Here is an 8,148-nt window from a genome sequence, read left to right as displayed (position 1 = left end):
GGGTCAGGGTTAGGGTAGGGTTTAGGGTTAGGGTTTAGGGCTAGGGTTAGGGGTTAGGGGTCAGGGTTTAGGGTTAGGGGCTAGGGTAGGGTTTAGGGTTAGGGTTTAGGGTTAGGGTTAGGGGTCAGGGTTTAGAGTTAGGTGTTAGGGTTAGAGTTTAGGGTTTAGGGCTAGGGTTTAGGGGTTAGAGTTAGGGTTAGGGTTTCCCCTTGAAGAATTAAAGGGGTTGTAAAGGTAATTTTTTCCCCCTAAATAGCTTCCTTTACCTTAGTGCAGTCCTGACCCCTCCCCCTCCTTTCGTCACAAAAACAAAACGGGCCCTTTAAGAATTTGTATTTGTCTTAAAATGTCTTTTTTACTTTTTAACTGCAGTGATGGCGGCCGTCTATAGAGGGCGCTGCAGCGCCACCCCCTCTCGCAAATAACATACAATCATGCATTGTAATGCACGAATGTATGTTATTGTTGGTTGCCAGCTGCCGCTGGTCTATTCAGATAACCGGACATAGGGCGCCGGTTACCTGAATAACGGCAGCTGGTTGGCTGAGCGGAAGTGCCTATCAGAGCCAGCGGCGCATGCGCCATCCGTGGGCGTATCCCAGTGCCCCTGCTCCAAATGACGTCGGCAAATCGTCATGCCCCTAGCGGCCAGCGTAAATATGCAGTTAAGATATGACGGCATAGGAGACTTACGCCGGCCGTATCTTAGCAACATTTAAGCGTATCTCAGTTTGAGCATACGCTTAAAGTTGCGACGGCGTGGATTCGGACTTACGACGGCGTATCTACTGATACGCCCGTCGTAAGTCTTTATGAATCTACCCCAATGTGTCATCCTCTCCAGATCTTGGAGAAAATAATATTCTCGGTAAGTGCTTTTTACAAGGAACAGCGGCGACAATGGGCACAGAGTCATCAATTAAAGGGCACAGCACAGTGACAACAATGGGCACAGAGGCATCAATTAAAGGGCACAGCACAGTGACAACAATGGGCACAGTGGCAACAATTAAAGGGCACAGCACAGTGACATGCACAGTGGCAACAATGGGCACAGTGGTGACAATTGGCACAGTGGCTGCATTTGATGGCATGGCACAGTGGTGACAATTGATGGCACGGCACAGTGGTAAAAATTGATGGCACAGTGACTGCGTTTGATGGAATGGCACAGTGGTGACAATTAATGGCACAGCGGCTGCGTTTGATGGCATGGCACAGTGGTGACAATTGATGGCACAGTGGCTGCATTTGATGGCATAGCACAGTGGTGACAATTGATGGCACAGCGGCTGCATTTGATGGCATGGCACAGTGGTAACAATTGATGGCACAGCGGCTGGATTTGATGGCATGGCACAGTGGTGACAATTGATGGCGTGGCACAGTGCTGACAATTGATGGCACAGCGGCTGCGTTTGATAGCATGCCACAGTGGTGACAATTGATGGCACAGTGACTGCGTTTGATAGCATGGCACAGTGGTGACAATTAATGAGACAGTGGCTGCGTTTGATGGCACGGCACAGTGGTGACAATTGATGGCACAGTGACTGCGTTTGATGGCATGGCACAGTGGTGACAATTTATGGCACAGTGGCTGCGTTTGATAGGCACAGTGAGGCTGCAATTTTTTTTTTTTCGTTTTGCGGCCCCCCAAAAATTTTGAGCACCAGCCGCCACTGTATTTCGTACAGCATTAGTAGCCGCTGAATTAAAAACAAACAAAAAAACAAATAAATTGAGGTTCCCCTTTAAATAGCCCCTTGTTCATTCTAAGTTGGTTGCCGACCAGGAGGCAGGTTCTATAGACGACCCTATAGGACCCTCTCCTCTCTGTTTTGGGTAAATCGTTACATTGTAGACACTTCCGACAACAAACTCATTAAAGCGGGGTATTTCGGAGTGGGAGGGGGGGGGGGAGGGGCGTGTTGTGGACACATTAAAAAACAACATGTATTTACTCGCGGACTGTCTATTGACGTTGCTAATCAGAGTGTGAAACTGCAGTGTTTGTTTGGTTGGCTTTGCTGGGCACCGGACACAGCGTTCTCATTCACAGCATGAAATTGTCCTCCCGGAGGCTGTGGCAACCTTGTGTGACTCCACTCCGACCTCTGACCCCGCCGGTGAATAGCGCAAAAGGAATAAAAAAAATCTGTGCCACTTTGCTTCATCTTTGCCCGTCCCTCCTTCGCCTAACAAACAGGCAGCGCCGTGCCCGCGGAGCGCAGGAAGTCTTCACCCCCCCATTTCCCAAGCTTTTATCCCCCCCTCCCAGTCCTTGACTCGGGCTAAGTGAGTCATTGTCCAACTCCGAATCCACCGCTGATTAAATGTGGCAGGGGGAGGGGCCTGGGACCAGGGATTTGCCGCGTCTCCCAGGGGTAATCGGACGCCGCGATGTGCAGATTTTTTTTTTTTCGTGAGAAAGGTTCCACTCTATTACTTTTTTTTTTAACCGGCAATAAATCATTGAAAGTCATTCGGAATATGTTTCCGCTCCTTACGCGTCGGGTGTTCCGTTGTCCTTCCGTCGGGTGTATTCCTCACAATTTTTTTTCTTGGGGGGAGGGGGAGGAGCCATGCAAATCTTGGGGGCTCCCAGGACCAGCCGTATGTTCTCTGATTTACAGCACACACGGGCGTTTGCGTGTTCGCCCCCCCAACTGCTTCGTGGCTTGTTAGATCTCATCAGCGCAAAAAACGAACGCCGTGGGGGCTTGTGCGACCACGAGACAGAGAGGAAGGAGGCTCCGCCTTCCTAATCCTTACTTCACGCTTGTGCGAAGGGGAAATGGGACTTTGGACGCTAAAGTCGCATGACGAGTCGCAAACTCCATGTTTTCCCCAAGAGTACCGTTCATATCTTAGCCCCGGGGGTTCACACTGCCCACGACTTCAAAGTGGTGCGAATTCCACTACAGGAAACGACAGGAGAGGGCGCGACTTCCACTACAGGAAACGACAGGAGAGGGCGCGACTTCCACTACAGGAAACAGGAGAGGGCGCAACTTCCACTACAGGAAACTACAGGAGAGGGTGCGATTTCCACTACAGGAAACTACAAGAGAGGGCTGGACTTCCACTACAGGAAACTACAAGAGAGGGCGCGACTTCCACTACAGGAAACTACAGGAGAGGGCGTGACTTCCACTACAGGAAACTACAGGAGAGGGCGCGACTTCCACTACAGGAAACTACAGGAGAGGGCGCGACTTCCTCTACAGGAAACTACAGGAGAGGGTGTGACTTCCACTATAGGAAACTACAGGAGAGGGCGCGACTTCTACTACAGGAAACTACAGGAGAGGGCGCGATTTCCACTACAGGAAACTACAGGAGAGGGCGCGACTTCCACTATAGAAAACTACAAGAGAGGGCGCGACTTCCACTACAGGAAACTACAAGAGAGGGCGCGACTTCCACTACGGGAAACTACAAGAGAGGGCGTGACTTCCACTACAGTAAACTACAAGAGAGGTCGCGACTTCCACTACAGGAAACTACAGGAGAGGGCGCGACTTCCACTACAGGAAACTACAAGAGAGGGCGTGACTTCCACTATAGGAAACTACAAGAGAGGGCACGACTTCCACTACAGGAAACTACAAGAGAGGTCGCGACTTCCACTACAGGAAACTACAGGAGAGGGCACGACTTCCACTACAGGAAACTACAAGAGGGGGCGTGACTTCCACTACAGGAAACTACAAGAGAGGGCATGACTTCCACTATAGGAAACTACAAGAGAGGGCGCGACTTCCACTACAGGAAACTACAAGAGAGGGCGTGACTTCCACTACAGGAAACTACAAGAGAGGGCATGACTTCCACTACAGGAAACTACAAGAGAGGGCATGACTTCCACTACAGGAAACTACAAGAGAGGGCGCGACTTCCACTACAGGAAACTACAGGAGAGGGCGCGACCTCCACTACAGGAAACTACAGGAGAGGGCGCGACTTCCACTATAGGAAACTACAGGAGAGGGCGCGACTTCCACTACAGGAAACTACAAGAGAAGGCGCGAATTCCACTACAGGAAACTACAGGAGTGGGCGTGACTTCCACTACAGGAAACTACAAGAGAGGGCACAACTTCCACTATAGGAAACTACAAGAGAGGGTGCGACTTCCACTACAGGAAACTACAGGAGAGGGTGCGACTTCCACTACAGGAAACTACAGGAAAGGGCGTGACTTCCACTACAGGAAACTACAAGAGAGGGCACAACTTCCACTATAGGAAACTACAAGAGAGGGTGCGACTTCCACTACAGGAAACTACAGGAGAGGGTGCGACTTCCACTACAGGAAACTACAGGAGAGGGCGCGACTTCCACTACAGGAAACTACAGGAGAGGGTGCGACTTCCACTACAGGAAACTACAGGAGAGGGCACGACTTCCACTATAGGAAACTACAGGAGAGGGCACGACTTCCACTATAGGAAACTACAGGAGAGGGCGCGAATTCCACTACAGGAGAGGGCGCGAGTTCAAGGTAAGTTGCATGAAAGTTGCACCTGAATGGTACATATGCAACTTTGAGTGCGACTTTGTAGAGCAAGTATAATCTCAGCCAAAACTGCAACAAAGTGGCACTCATCCAAAGTTGCATTAATGTCGCATCAAAATGCACTATTCGCAATGCATATGTTCTCGTAAAAGTGGGTGTTGAAGAGAACTTTTTGGAGGGCCCAAAAGGCTCCACCCACTACAGAAAACTACAGGTGGGGGTTGAAGACAAGACCAGTCCGCCTGCACAAGGAGAGAGAGCAGAGCTGTGGGAGGGGCCCAGCAGGCTCCACCCACTACAGAAAACTACAGGAGGGGGCGGAGACAAGACCAGCCCCCCTGTACAAGGATAGAGAGCAGAGCTGTGGGAGGGGCCCAGCAGGCCCAACCCACTACAAAAAACGACAGGAGGGGGTGGAGACAAGACCAGTCCCCCTGTACAAGGAGAGATAGAAGAGCTGTGGGAGGGGCCTAGTATGGTCCACCCACTACAGAAAACTACAGGATGGGGCGGAGACAAGACCAGTCCCCCTGTACAAGGAGAGAGAAGAGCTGTGGGAGGGGCCCAGTATGGTCCACCCACTACAGAAAACGACAGGATGGGGCGGAGACAAGACCAGTCCCCCTGTATAAGGAGAGAGAGAGAGCAGAGCTGTGGGAGGGGCCCAGCAGACTCCACCCACTACAGACTGTAAATTTCAAGGTAAGCCATCAAAAGTTGCATGAAAGTCGCACCTGCAAGATATGCATTCGACTTTGTAGAGCATGCACAGTCACATGGTCAAAGCCAAAGTCGCAACAAAGTTTCACTTGTCCAAAGTTGCATTAAAATTGCATCAACACGCACTATTCCCAACGCACATGTGGGTGCTGAAGCGATCTTTGGGAGGGGCCCAGAAGGCTCCACCCACTACAGAAAACTACAGGAGGGGGGCAGAGACAAGACCAGTCCCCCTGTACAAGGAGAGAGAGCTGTGGGAGGGGCCCAGCAGGCTCCACCCACTACAGAAAATAACTACAGGAGGGGGCGGAGACAAGACCAGTCACCCTGCACAAGGAGAGAGAGAGAGCAGAGCTGTGGGAGGGGCCCTGCAGGGTCCTCCTCCTGCAGAAAACTACAGGAGACAAGAACAGTCACCCTGCACAAAGAGCAAAAGTGCAGAGCTGTGGGAGGGGCCCAGCAGGCTCCACCCACTACAGAAAATAACTACAGGAGGGGGTGGAGACTCACCCTGCACAAAGAGAGAGAGCAGAGCTGTGGGAGGGGCCCAGCATGGCCCCGAAAGAAGCTAATGTAGCACCATGTGCACTTTATTAGCTGCATTGGAGGACAGGTAAGACCTTTTAGACCCCTGATATCTCATTAAGGAAAATATGACACCACAAAATAAATCACATAGGAGCAGGGTCAGTACAAGGGGTGGGCGGGGACTGCCCAGGGCACTGTGGTATTATGTGGGAGGGGGGGCCAAACGGGGAGAGGGGGTAGGAATTGTCCTAGGAGGGGAAATTTGTGGAGGTGTGCTAGGAGTGGTGATTTAGGGGGATTTGTGTTGAGACACATAGAGCCGAGGCTTGGCTCCACCCCCCCCCACTCTCTCCTCGTTGGCTCACTGGCTGTGATTGACAGCAGTGGGAGCCAATGGTTTCAGCTGTTGTGTTTCAGCCAATGAGGAGCAGGAGTTCCAGGACAGCTGAGGCTCCTGTGCACAGTTCTGGGTCGAGAGGGGGCTCAGGTGAGGAGGAATAAAGTAGAGGAGGAATGAAGAAGAGGAGGAATAAAGAAGAGGAGGAATGAAGAAACGGGGGAATTAAGAAGATGAGGAATAAAGAAGATGAGGAATAAAGAAGATGAGGAATAAAGAAGATGAGGAATAAAGAAGAGGAGGGATAAAGAAGAGGAGGAATAAAGAAGAGGAGGAATAAAGAAGAGGAGGAATAAAGAAGAGGAGGAATGAAGAAGAAAAGGAATAAAGAAGAGGAGGAATAAAGAAGAGGAGGAATTAAGAAGAAGATGAGGAATAAAGAAGATGAGGAATAAAGAAGATGAGGGATAAAGAAGAGGAGGGATAAAGAAGAGGAGGAATAAAGAAGAAAAGGATGAATAAAGAGGAAGAAAAACAAGAAAAGGAATAAAGAAGAGGATGAATAAAGAAGAAAAGGACGTATAAAGAGGAAGAATAAAGAAGAGGAGGAATAAAGAAGAAAATGAATAAAAAAGAGGAAGAATAAAGAAGAGGAGGAATAAAGAAGAGGAGGAATAAAGAAGAGGAGGAATACAGAAGAAGAGGAGGGATAAAGAAGAGGAGGAATAAAGAAGAGGAGGAATAAAGATGAGGAGGAATAAAGAAGAGGAAGAATAAAGAAGAGGAGGGATAAAGAAGAGGAGGAATAAAGAAGAGGAGGAATAAAGAAGAGGAGGAATCAAGAAGAGGGGGAATAAAGAAGAGGAAGAAAAAAGAAGAAGAGGAATAAAGAAGAGGAGGAATAAAGAAGAGGAGGAATAAAGAAGAGGAAGAATAAAGAAGAGGAGGGATAAAGAAGAGGAGGAATAAAGAAGAGGAGGAATAAAGAAGAGGAGGAATCAAGAAGAGGGGGAATAAAGAAGAGGAGGAGTAAAGAAGAAAACGAATAAAAAAGAGGAAGAATAAAGAAGAGGAGGAATAAAGAAGAGGAAGAATGAAGAAGAGGAGGGATAAAGAAAAGAAGGGATAAAGAAGAGGAGGAATGAAGAAGAGGAAGAATGAAGAAGAGGAGGGATAAAGAAGAGGAGAAATAAAGAAGAGGAAGAAAAAAGAAGAAGAGGAATAAAGAAGAGGAAGAAAAAAGAAGAGGAGGAATAAAGAAGAGGAAGAAAAAAGAAGAGGAGGAATAAAGAAGAGGAGGAATAAAAAAGAGGAGGAATAAAGAAGAGGAGGAATAAAGAAGAGGTGGAATAAAGAAGAGGAAGAATAAAGAAGAGGAATAAAGAAGAGGAAGAAAAAAGAAGAAGAGGAATAAAGAAGAGGAAGAATAAAGAAGAGGAAGAATAAAGAAGAAGAGGAATAAAGAAGAGGAAGAATAAAGAAGAGGAAGAATAAAGAAGAGGAGGGATAAAGAAGAGGATGAATAAAGAAGAGGATGAATAAAGAAGAGGAAGAAAAAAGTAGAGGAGGGATAAAGAAGAGGAGGAATAAAGAAGAGGAGGAATAAAGAAGAGGAAGAATAAAGAAGAGGAGGAATAAAGAAGAGGAGGAATAAAGAAGAGGAGGAATCAAGAAGAGGGGGAATAAAGAAGAGGAGGAGTAAAGAAGAAAACAAATAAAAAAGAGGAAGAATAAAGAAGAGGAGGAATAAAGAAGAGGAAGAATGAAGAAGAGGAGGGATAAAGAAAAGAAGGGATAAAGAAGAGGATGAATGAAGAAGAGGAAGAATGAAGAAGAGGAGGGATAAAGAAGAGGAGAAATAAAGAAGAGGAAGAAAAAAGAAGAAGAGGAATAAAGAAGAGGAAGAAAAAAGAAGAGGAGGAATAAAGAAGAGGAAGAAAAAAGAAGAGGAGGAATAAAGAAGAGGAGGAATAAAAAAGAGGAGGAATAAAGAAGAGGAAGAATAAAGAAGAGGAGGAATAAAGAAGAGGAAGAAAAAGAA

Source organism: Rana temporaria, chromosome 6 (assembly GCF_905171775.1).
Source record: "Rana temporaria chromosome 6, aRanTem1.1, whole genome shotgun sequence".
Lineage (NCBI taxonomy): Eukaryota > Metazoa > Chordata > Amphibia > Anura > Ranidae > Rana > Rana temporaria.
The sequence above is the reverse complement of the archived record's forward strand: the minus strand, read 5'-3'. Positions refer to the sequence as shown.